The following is a 13017-nucleotide window of genomic DNA, read 5'->3' as shown; positions in this document are numbered from 1 at the left end:
CCTACACTAGGAAGGTCGTTCTGATTAACAATATCCACATGGACTGTAGGGGGAGTTCCGTATTGAAGAAGACTAGTATGAAGAATAAACAAGAATAGCAGCAGGTAAATGGGCACTTACATGCTTATCTGTCTTACTCTTCACATTTCTACACTCATCCGGTCACAGCATGCAGAAACAAGTTGGAGTGCCTACCCTAAGTTAAAACGCACCAGAAACAAACAATCTGCACAATGGTGACATATGAGCAAATTTGTGACTTGTTATAAAACTATATTATGTAGTCATTCTGACATAAAATTAAGGGCAGATTGTCCAACCAACACTTCTCATTTTCTCTAGCATTTCAAATGATAGTTTTGTTCCAAGGTATTTTTGGAACTATGTCAGATGTCTGACAAATTTCAGTCATGGCTTCCTTCAGCTTCTACTCAAGAAGCTGACGTTTTCTGGAAGATTTGGCCTTGATGCCTATGGGAGCCAGAGTTTGCGCTAAACCGTAGCACTTTGTGGTTTTGGATCTCATCTACTTGCTAGTAATGGTTGACAAAGTGACCTTTCATTTTCATTTCTGTCGTCTGGAATGATCGGCATGCCTGACATTCAAGTTATTTAAGATTTTATCAATCAAAAAAGTGCATGACACACCCCCAAGGACCCCAGCTCCTACCAAAGCTTATCCCTGTTAAAACAGTCAAAGGCTGAGCTGAGGTCCATAAAGGCAAAGTGGTCAGAACTCCCTTTCGCCCTGGTAGATTTTGAAATAAGGAAATGCAAATTTAAATTATGCTCAACTGTACCACTACCGAGTCTAAACCCATATTGTTGGTCGGAGAGAATTCCCTTCTCATTAGCCCAGGTAGTGAGCCTTTGCAAAGTCCCTTTTCCTGTAATCTTCCCTTTAAAGTCAGTCAGTGAAATCAGCCCATAACATGCACGATCCTGTATGTCTCCTTTTTGGAATATAGGGACTATTACTGCCCTCCAGCCTTCCAGCCCTCGGGAGGCGGACCTCTGATGTCCGTATTTATGTGAAGAATTAAAACAGGGGCCCAGAGATCCACTAGCAATTTTAACAAATCACTTAGGACCCCATTGGCACCAGGGGTCTTACCCTGGGGTAAAGATGAGATTGCCTCTTTAACTTTTTACCAGTGAATGGTAAGGCTGTCAGTATTACTGATGGGGTGAGGTGAGGGCTCCGATTCCTTACAGTCATAAGGACTGAGAATGTTTTACCCAAGCCTGAGCTGAGACAGACACCACCTGATCTGGCAGCTGATGTCCCTTATATAAGGAGTTATTCAGGACCCTCTAAAATTTGGTGCTATCCTTTAGTGTGCTAGCTGCTACCAGCTTGCCCCACAACTCATTCTTAAGCTGCAGAGTTCTATTAGTGACAGCTGCTTTATAGGCTGATCTACACCTTTTAACCTTATCCCTATCTCGTGGTGAACTTTTGACTGATAGCAAGAGCTCCTTCTTAGCCCTGGTGCATTTTTTATCGAACCACCTACAGGGCTTGGATGGGCTTGCTGGTCTGGAGTAAGTAAGTGACTGTTTAATATCAACAAGACACATGTTAAATTCCCCCATGGTTTATTTTTCACTTGATCGTGGTATGGAAAAAAGAGAGAATAATTAGTGTGTCCTACATGGAACCGGAAACCCAGTTTGTGTTAGAAACTTGGCCCTGGAGGACGATTAACATACCCTGAATCATCAGATGGAAGAAGTCTGTGATAATGAGTGCCCCTAATTGACTGATCAACATAGCAATTGTGATTGTCATTAGTGAAGGTCATATGGCAAGATTCAGTAGTCACTACTATCTCCGCAGAATTCTAAGAGAGCTGATTGAGCCCACACATCACTAAGGGGAGGTCCTTGCTTGTTAAAGAATGATGACAATTCTGGCTGTGAATACAAAATTGCAGTGGAGCAAGGATCTAAAGAGTTAAAATGACAAAAGGCCTTCCTCAAATCCCTTTTCAAAATCCTTTATGGACAAATTCTAACTTTTGTAGAGAAGTGCAATTTTGTGGAAGAAGATCCTTCAATTTGCACCTCATCCTACTGTGGGGAAGGTCCAGCTGTATTATTGTGAATTATTTCAGGAAATGCTAAAGAACACTGGCAAATTCTAAATAGCAAGCTTTTCTTTTCAGCCTGCTACATAATGTCCAATTTGTTAATTTGGGCAAGAGGTCATGTGGAAAACACCAAAAGAGGCGAATGCCTTTTGGGTGGAGACAGGGGGAAAGGAGATGAAGGAAACAGGGGCAGACAGAGATATAAACAGTGCATGAAGCACTGCCCACCGGAGTGGGAACAGGTCCAACAATGGCATCCTGATCACGTAGACGGTCCAGTGATGGAGGTGGTAGGACAGAAAGAAAGGGAAAGTCAGTTGAGTTGGATCACAGTCATGTTCTTCCTGCTGGCACAGGTTTGTGTCAAAATGTATAAATATGGGCCTTCTGACAGTTTTTACGCATTGGCATCTCAATATCTGTTTACATGAACACTGTTGTAATGCCAAACAGCAGTTGCATGTTTATTTTAAGTCTAGCCATGGTATTTATACTATGCAGAACACTTAGAAAGAACAGTTGATTAGAGTAACAGTGTTCGTCATGTAAATTACTTTCAGTGCAGATACTGTATCCTTGTCCAGTGATTGTTACACTTTGGTTAGAATGCTGTTTCTGTTTCTTGGCAGAGGCCCCACTAGTGACTTAAACTTTTGTAAGAATAGTTTTTTACTTGTTGGCAGAGGACTCATTGTTTCTTAACCTTTCTAAGAATATATTTTTATATATTCAATGGCATGTGTAGCAGTAGATATACATTCTGTGCATAAGCTCACCATCTAGTGTTGGGTTCAGAGTCGTACAACTTGATTTTGTTCGAAGAAAGTTTTCGAGTCACAGGATTAAGTGACTCCTCCTCTCGGTAATACTGCACACGGGCATTAAGTCATTTATTAGATTGTTTTTCTCCGCCATTGGGTCCGGATTTGTGTTAGGCGTGCTCTGAGTTTTTGGCTCCAAACAGTCTAAAACGGTATTCTTTCTGTCCTACTATAATTGTTGGTATTGTTTCCGAACGCATTTTCTTTAATAATTCAACTTTCGGTTCCTTTTCCATACCCGGAATCGCATTTCTCGACCCTTTCGTGAACAGAAATGCCCTCCCGGGCCCTCTTTGGGCCTACATCTTCCACGTGGTATTGAAGAATGCAGCCCTAATGGAACGTACTCCATTTTGGTTTTGCCCTCAATGTCATTTAAAGTTTCCACAAACCGACCATCATCAGGTGTGTAATTTGTGCTTTCCCCAGACCCCATTGACCAGACCTGCGATGCATGCCGTTCTTTTCGGTCAAAGAAGAGACTTAGAGATCGAAGAGCTCGTCGAATGGAAATGGCGTCTCGACATCCAGATGATACACTGGACAGCTTCGGCGACGAGCATGCACAAGAAGACTTGAAACAGGACAGGGTATTGTCCGTTCAAGATTCAGACTCTGGTGTGCAGTCGGACATCGAGAGTCAACCATTACAGCCAGCACAAACTGTAAGTAAAAAGCCCCCTTTCCCATTGGACAAAACAACCACAAAAGAGGTCACCAGTCCGCCACTGCCTTCTAGCCATGGTCAGAGCCGAGAAACGTTTTCGGATACCTCGCATACCAGCTCAGCACCGAAAAAAGTCAAAGATAAATCTTCGGCATCGACTTCCAGCACCCCAATTTCAGCACTGACAAAACAAAAACTACATGGTTCTTCAGTGCAACCACTTCAGCACCGAAAAAGAAACAACAGTCAGCTATTATTTCAGCACCGAAAGTGTTCCATCCGCAAAAACCTTCGGAACCGAAAACATTACAAAAGACTTTCAGCAACTCTGGACAGTCTATAACAACCCCTGCATCACAGGTGGAACCTATTTTAGAAGTTATGGATGCTAGGCTGCACCAACTTCAAATTCAACAAGGAACAGGGCGAATAATAACATCACCTCCGGCCACCTTTATGGAGGAAATTAACTTTTCGAGAGAGTCTTGATTCCTCTACACCTCCAAAGAAGACTACCAAAGAAGAGACTTCTTTTCATACTCAGACATCCCCACCTTTACCTACTTCTCCACAACATTCTCCTCCACCAACATCTCCTTCTCAGTCAGGGTTCACACCACCTAGTTCACTACCTGGTGGGTCTCAAGATATAGGGGATACATTAGACGAACAGGACCCATGGGATGAGTACAATCCGGATCCTATTACACCAAATGATCCAGATCTTTAACCAGCTAGACCTTCACTACCTGAGGATTAAACATCATACCAACAGGTTATATCTAGAGCAGCAGCATTTCACAATGTACACATGTACACTGATCCAATAGAGAAATTTTTTTTATTTGACACCCTTGGTGCAACACATAAGGACAGTCAATTCCTTCGAATGCTTCCAGGCATGCTCCGATATTCAGAAATCTTATTTAAAGAGCCTGTTAGAGAAAGGGTTATCACTCCCAAAGTTGATAAAAAGTACAACTCTGCACCCACTATTCCTTTATATATAAAAACACAAATTCCTCCAGACTCTATTGTTGCAGCTATTGCACGCAAAAGAGCTAGTAGCCATTCAACAGGAGACACACCTCCTCCTGATAAAGAAAGAAAAAAAAAATGTATGCAGCTGGAAAAAGGGTGGCAGCTCAAGCAGCCAATCACTGGCGAATTGCTAATGCTCAAGCTTTACTATCCAGATATGACAGAGCTCACTGGGCTGCTATGGAGGAACTTTTACAATACCTACCGGAAGAACATTGTAAAAGAGGGGTAGAAATTGTAAATGAGGGACAAACAATTTTTAATAACTCCATTCGATGTGCCCTTGATGCTGCTGATACAGCAGCACGCAGTATTAACATAAGTGTCATCATAAAGCGCGATGCCTGGCTCAGATGTTCAGGTTTTAAACAGGAGGTGCAGCAGGCAGTTTTAAACATGCCTTTTGATAAAAAACATTTATTTAGTCCACAAGTGAATTCCACACTTGAAAAACTCAAACTGCCAAGGCTATGGGAGCCTTACAAGACAGCACACATAAGGGTGATTTTCATTATGCAGGGTTTACCAGAGGAATTAGATCATCATTTCAAGAACATTCCACAAATCAAACTAAACCCACCTCTCAATACACCAAAGGTTACTTTAGAGGATCATGTAGAGGAAACAATGATAAGGGAAGAGCAAAACCATCTACATCTAGAGGTTCCTCATCTGTCACTAAACAATGGCTTACCATAAACACTACTAACACACACCACTCCTGTAGGGTGAAGGTTAAAAATTTTTTACATCCCAACCGGTGGACTCAAATTACCACAGATCAATGGGTACTTCAAATGATCCAAAATGGTTATTGTCTGGAGCTCATTTCCAATCCACCAAATATACCCCCTCGTACTCACAAACTCTCTCGATCATCTCACTCTTCTCAAAGAGGAAGTTCCTTCCCTTCTTCTAAAAGGAGCTATAGAACCAGTACCATTACAATACCAAGGAACAGGAGTTCACTCCCTGTATTTTCTCATTCCCAAAAACAACGGGTCTCTCAGACCAGTATTAGATCTCAGACCCTTAAGCTACTACATCCTATCAGAACATTGTGATATGGTCACTCTTCAAGATGTTATTCCTCTATTACAACTAGGCAACTTCATGACAGCGTTAGACGTAAAGGATGCTTACTTTCACATTACAATTCATCCTGCATACCGAAAATACCCAAGATTTGTGGTGGCAGAAAAACATTACCAATTCAAAGTATTGCCATTCAGAGTCACAACTGCTCCCAGAGTGTTCACAAAATGCCTTGCAGTGGTTGCAGCACATCTGAGAAGAAAACAAATTCATGTTTTCCCTTATTTGGACGATTGGCTCATCAAAGCCAGTTCATTCACACAGTGTCAAACACATACTCAAACTACAATTTGTCTCCTACACGCTCTAGGGTTCACTATAAACTACATCAAATCTCATCTGAAACCTCTTCAGATACAACACAATCTGGGAGCTATCTCAATACACAATTAGGTATAGCCTTTCCCATCCCAATCCAGGTCCAAGCTTTTCAGACATTAATTGCAACACTAAAACAGAGCCAAACATACACAGTAAGAACTATTATGAAACTGTTAGGAATGATGGCATCTTGTATTGCCATTGTGCCTCATGCCGGACTTCATTTGCATCCTCCTCAACAATGTCTCTCTTATCAATAGTCTCAGGCACATGGTCAAATGGAAGATCTAGTGTTGTTGGACCGCCAAAATTATCTTTCTCTACATTGGTGGAATACCATAAACCTCATGGAAGGGTGACCCATTGTATACCCTGTGCCTCAGATCACTCTCACAACAGATGCCTCAAACGACAGTTGGGGAGCTCATCTCCTCAACCTAACAATTCAGGGGATATACAACAATACTCACCGGTCTCTTCATATCAATTACCTGAAACTACAAGCAATATTCTTGGCAATGAAGGCCTTCCTATCACAGTTGCAACACAAACTGGTGTTGATACTTACAGACAACATCACTGCCATTTACTATCTTCAAAAACGGGGACACACAATCTCATCAACTGTCCCACCTTGCACAAACAATATGGAAATGGGCGATTTGTCACCACATTCACACACTGGCACAATATCTCCCAGGAACAGACCACCACCTAGCAGACCTACTAAGCAGGATGCATCAACAAACACACTAGTGGGAACTCCACCCACAAGTCCTTTAACAATACTTCAAAAAGTGGGGAACACCTCAAATAGATCTGTTCGCAACATATCAAAACAACAAATGCCAAAACTTCACCTCCCGGCACACACACCCTCATTCCGAGGGCAATGCTTTATGGATGAGCTGGTCAGGGATATTTGCTTACATTTTTCCTCCTCTCCCACTCTTACCATTTCTAGTCCGGGAGATAAAACAATCTTCCCTCAACATGATCTTGGTGGCACCTACATGGGCACGCCAACCTGGGTGCACAACACTTTTGGAACTCTCGGTTGTTCCTCATCATTTTTTTTTCCAACAGACCAGATCTTCTGACACAAAAACAGGGACAGATAGGTCCAAATCCCAAATCACTCAACCTAGCGATATGGCTCCTGAAGTCATAGAATTTGGATAGGTACAATTACCACAGGAATGTATGGATATCCTTTAACAAGCATGCAAACCTACAACTAGACAATGCTGTGCGGCAAAATGAAAACGTTTTGTTTGTTACTCCCAAGCAAAAAGTGTTGGCCCTCTTAAACCTACTGTACAAGACATTGTACAATATTTATTACACTTACATAGAGCAAATTTAGCCTACACAACTATTTGTTTACTTTTATCTGCTATAGCTGCATATCTTCAAAATTGACAACATATTTCTTTGTTTAAAATTCCAGTTATCAAAGCATTTATGGAAGGACTAAAAAGAATACTTCCACCAGGAATTCATCCAGCTCCATCGTGGAATCTTAACATTGTACTCACAAGGCTCATGGCTTTACTGTTTGAGCCACTTCACTCCTGCCCCCTATAATTCCTTTCATAGAAAGCAGCCTTTTTAATTGCTATCACCTCCCTTACACTTGTCAGTGAGCTTCAGGCATTAACTTTAGAAGAACCTTTCTTTCAAGTTCATAAAGAAAAAATTGTACTAAGAACAATTCCAAAATACCTTCCAAAAGTAATTTCACAATGTTTATATTAATCAAACAATAGAATTGCCAGTTTTCTTCCAAAAACCAGAGCCAGTAGCAGAAAGAGCTCTGCATACTCTAGATGTTAAATGAGCTCCTGTGTACTATATAGATAGAAAGATAGAACAAAACCTTTTAGGAAAACAATCAGATGCTACTGGTAAGTAAGATTTTCCCTGTAAGATATCTATAGAAAGAACATGATTCCTTAAGAACAGAGTAAAACAGGGTCACTGAGTGAAAACAAACAAAAAACATTTCCATAGCTGCTGTAAAATGTTTCATACACATAGCATTTCAGTGAGAGTCCTAGGAAAATCATAGTGCTTACTTATTATTTAGCAGTTCTAAAAGTGTTAAAAAAAATTATCGTATTTTATTTGATATTTGCATGGCCTAGATGTATTTTGTAAGTCATTGTTTCATATGTCATGGTGCATATAGATAAAACAAGGTGCACATAGTAACAAATATAGGCCCTCATTTCAACCTCGGCGGTCTTTTTTAAAGACCGCCGAGGTTCCGCCGGGCCGAAGACCGCCTGTGTTGGCGGTCTTCCGCCAACCATATAATGGGGGGTCATTTTGACATCGGCGGTCTTTTTTAAAGACTGCCGTGCGCATGACCGCCATTGGTGGCGGTTTGCCGCTGGGCCTATTATGACCGTTGGCAGCTCTCCGTCCAGCTCGCCATCCTTTTACGGACGGAGAGCCGCCAACAGCCATACTGGCGGGGAAGTGGAGGTTGCTCCACCTCCACCGCCACGCCAACAGAACACTGCCCAGCGAATCACGTCCTGTGATTCGCCGTGGCGGTGTTCTGTTGGCGGTGTGGTGTCGGCGGAGCTGCCCCCATGGCTCCCGTCCCCTCCCGGAGGATCGTTGGACCAGGTAAGTCGATCGTCCGTGAGGGGAGGGGGGTGCGGGGTGTTGTGTGTTGCGTGTGTGTATGTAGAGGGGGGTGGTGTGAGTGCGTGTATGCCTGCAGGAGTGTTATGTGTATGGGAATGAGTGCGTGTATGTCTGTGGGTATGTCTGTATGGATGTGTGCGTGTATGTTTGAATGTGGGTGTGCGTGTATGACTGTGTGTGTGGATGTAGGCATGTATGTCGGCGTGTGTGCGTGTAAGTATGTAGGTGGTGCAGGTATGGGTGAAGTGATGTTGGGGGTCGGGGTGGGGAGGGGAGCCCTGCCACCTTTGGGAGGTGGCAGGGGTGGTGGGGGGGGTAGGGGAGGGAGTCTGGGTGAGGTGGGGGATGGGGAGACCCCTATCAGTGCCAGGGAAGGAATTCCCTGGCACTGATAGTGCTTACCGCCATGGATTTCATGGCGGTTCAAACCGCTGGAAATCCACGGCGGTAAGCCAGGTCCGAATACCACCGGCGGTATAGTGACTGCCGCCGCGCTGGAGACCCAGGTCTCCAGCCCGGCAGTCGTCTCCACCCTTGCGGGCGGAACAGAGAACCGGCGGATGACCATGGCGGTAACCGCCATGGTCATGATTCCACCAAGTAAGACCGCCAGCCTGTTGGAGGTCTTACCGCCGGTTCTCCGCCTTCCGCCAGGGTTGTAATGACCCCCTATGACTGCTGGCGACCCTCCGCCCTTTTTTGGATGGAGAGACGCCAGCAGCCATACTGGCGGTCGGCGGTGTAGTGGAGGCTGCTCCACCGTCACCGCCACGTCATCCGAACACCACCCACCGAAATACGACTCAGTGTTCGGCGTGGTGGTGTTCTGGTGACAGGGTGCTGGCGGCGGAGCAGCCCCCATGGATCCTGTTCCCTCCCGGAGGATCACCGAAACAGATAAGGTGATCATCCGTTAGGAGAGGGGGTGGGGGTTGTTGTGTGGTGTTTTCGTGCATGGGGGGGGTGCGTGTGAGTGTGTAGAGGAGGTGTGTGAGTGCATGTATGTATGCGGGGGTATAATGTGTGTAGGGGACATGTTACGTGTATGTATGTGTGCATATATGTGCACGTGTATGTGTGTGAGTGGTGTGAGCGTGCATGAAGGAGGGTGTGGGGGGTATGTTTGGGGGGGTCTATGGAGGGTGGGGTGGGGAGGGGGGTCCTACTACCTGTGGGGGGTAGGGGGTTGTGGGTGTTGGGTTAGGACTCTGGGGAGGGGGAAGGGGGAGACCCCAATCAGTGCCAGAGAATGAATTCCCTGGCACTGATAGTGCATACCGCCATGGATTTCGTGGCAGTTGAAAACCCCACGAAATCCATGGCGGTATGCGGGGTCCTGATACCACCGGCGGAATAGAGCCGGCCGCCGGCCTGGAGACCGTTGTCCCCGGCCTGGCGGTCGTTACTGCCGTGGCAGATGGTGCGGGACATTGGTGGTTTGGCATATGCCAAACCGCCAATGTCATAATGGGGCGGTAATGACCGCCGGCCTGTTTGCGGTCTTACCGCCATTTTTGCACCGTCCGCCAGGGTCGTAATGAGGGCCATAGTGTCTCTAAGGTTGTTTTTCTTTCTGAGAGGAGCTTTGAAATATTTGAATTATTATATTCTTGGTCAGTTGTACTGCCACGAAACAAAGGGCCAGATGTAGTAAGCCGTTTGCATGGTGCAAACTGCGAAAATCGCAGTTTGCGCCATGCAAACAGCCTTCTGCGATGCACATTCACAATTTGTGAGTCGGTACCAACTCGCAAATTGTGAATGCGACTCGCAAATAGGAAGGGGTGTTCCCTTCCTATTTGCGACTCGCATCGCAATGCAGAATTGCTTTGTGACCGCGAATGCGGTCGCAAAGCAATTCGCAGTTACCACCAGTGTCACACTGGTGGTAACTCATTCGCAAAAGGGAAGGGGTCCCCATGGGACCCCTACCCCTTTGTGAATGTTGCCCACAAGGTTTTTTGGACCACTGCCTACTCTGAAAAAACGAAACCAAATGGTTTCTTAATTTTTTTTATTTTGCAACTCGTTTTCCTTTAAGGAAAACGGGCTGCAAAATAAAATAAAAAACTGCTTTATTTAAAAAGCAGTCACAGACATGGAGGTCTGCTGACTTCAGCAGGCCACCATCCCTGTGAGTGCAGGGACTCGCTATGGTGTCGCAAAATGCGACCCACCTCATTAATATTAATGAGGTGGGTCTTTGCGACCCCATAGCGACTCGCAGTCGGTGTCTGAGACACCGTACTGCATCCGATTTTGCGAATCGGACTTTGCTACATGTGGCCCAAAGTTCCCAAGAGCAGTCTTTTTGGAAACATTGTGTATATAACTGTACATAGTAATAACAAACTATCATAGAAATAGATCAACTCCTTAGTAGCAAACACTCTCAGCCTGCATGAAGGTACAACCTTAGTTATTGAAAATGGGAGGGCAGGTTATATCCAGAATGTTGGAGAATAACCATTATCTTTCAAGCAACAAGGGCTTAGAGCTGACCCTATCTGGAGCTATTCTTATTACTAGATTTTTATCAGTGGCCTAGGATGCTTTAATAATCAAGAATAATAAATAAGACACTTAATGATGTGACTTCAAAAAGATGAATTCGTTATTGTTATTAGACAGCAATGTATTTATTTGAATGAAGTGGTAGGATTCCCAACAGACAATGTAGTTTAAGTAATTGAGGAACTGAAGTGGCAAATCTTTAGAGAAAGTAGCCACGGCCATTGATTCACAAAAATGTCGGGGGTAAAGATGTGGCAACACACACACCCTGGGTACTCAGTTTAACAATAGTCTGAGGGATAAGTTTGACCCTGCCTTGCTGGGATTTAACCATGTGATCTTCAGGATCTTCAGGTTACCACTTGGTTCCAGCTGTGGATAATCTAGTCATTGAGCTACCTTCCATGTATATTAATACTAATGATATCAAGCACAATTTATCAATGATGATAGAAGAAGGTTAATTTATTACCCCAGCATTTACTCCTGAACAGTCTCCTGTAAATGTGGCTATTACAGCCATGGTTACTTTTTGCTCCTGTCGCCACTTACATGAACCCTGAGATATGAGATAGCAAGAGCAGTGCCAGGTGTACCAAATGACAAGCAAAGATTTGGAGCTGCTACTCATGGCTAACCACCCATGATAGTGACGAGTCCATTCAGCATGAGCTATGGTACTTCTACTCAGTACTGCAGCTGAACAATAGTCCCCGGTATAACATGTGTATGTCACTAAATAAGAAAGCTTGTGTACAATCAATTATCCAAAAATTCAACAGAGTCACTCTTTTCTAGAATAGTTAGTCAGGTGGTTAAATTCCCTAGCCCAATTGTTTAGGGCCCTGGTGGGGTAGAAGTTGTTTTATAGTTGCACAGTTTTTACTCCTGGCAAGTTCCAGGCCTCATTGTACACAGCCCTTAACTGATGGAACTAATGATGCTGTATGTTGCATAATGATTGAAACATGCTGTACTCACACACAAAAGGGATAGATAAATTGCTCAACAGAAATTCTTAATCCATGAGTCTTTAATATTACAGAGGCTTTCTGTAGCAGTCTTTTTTGGAACTAAGGGCCAGATGTAGCAAAAAAATATTTTGCGAGTTGCAAATTGCGAGTTACAGCGACTCGCAATTTGCAACTCGCAAAACACCTTCTGCGACTCGTTATGGGGTCGCAAAGACCCACCTCATGAATATTAATGAGGTGGGTCGCAGTTTGCGACACCATAGCGAGTCAAAGCACTCACAGGAATGGTGGCCTGCTGGAGACAGCAGACCACCATGTCTGTGACTGCTTTTAAATAAAGCATTTTTTTTTCTTTTTGCCGCCCGTTTTCCTTAAAGGAAAACGAGCTGCAAAACGAAAAACTTCCGAAATCATTTAGTTTTGTTTTTTTCAGAGTAGGCAGTATGGTTTTTTCAGAGTACTCTGTTTTTTTTTTTTTGTGGCATTCACAAAGGGGAAGGGGTCCCATGGAGACCCCTTCCCTTTTGCGAATGTGTTACCATCCACTTCAAGTGGATGGTAACTGCGAGTTGGTTTGCGACCGCATTCGCAGTCACAAACCAACTCAGCATGGTGATGCGGTCGCAAATAGGAAGGGAACACCCCTTCCTATTTGCGAGTCGCAGCCTCAAATTGCGAGTTGGTACCGACTCGCAATTTGAGGTTGTGCATCGCGTTCAGCCTTTTGTGCGTCGCAAACTGCGTTTTTCGCAGTTTGCGACACGCAAAAGGCTTCCTACATCTGGCCCTAACTGAGGACCATCTGTTTCCACTACTTTGGTCTGATGGTGTTC

At 44.2% G+C, this 13017-nt stretch overlaps 1 protein-coding gene across 9 annotated transcripts in view; it reads left to right on the top strand.

The window, feature by feature from the left end:
• SYNE2 (spectrin repeat containing nuclear envelope protein 2) overlaps positions 1 to 13017 on the top strand; it is a 1823309-nt gene that overhangs the window by 982803 nt on the left and 827489 nt on the right. The window lies entirely within an intron of this gene.

The sequence above is a fragment of the Pleurodeles waltl genome, chromosome 9 (assembly GCF_031143425.1).
Source record: "Pleurodeles waltl isolate 20211129_DDA chromosome 9, aPleWal1.hap1.20221129, whole genome shotgun sequence".
Lineage (NCBI taxonomy): Eukaryota > Metazoa > Chordata > Amphibia > Caudata > Salamandridae > Pleurodeles > Pleurodeles waltl.
Note: the sequence above shows the minus strand (reverse complement) of the source record. Positions and strands in the feature narration are given on the sequence as shown.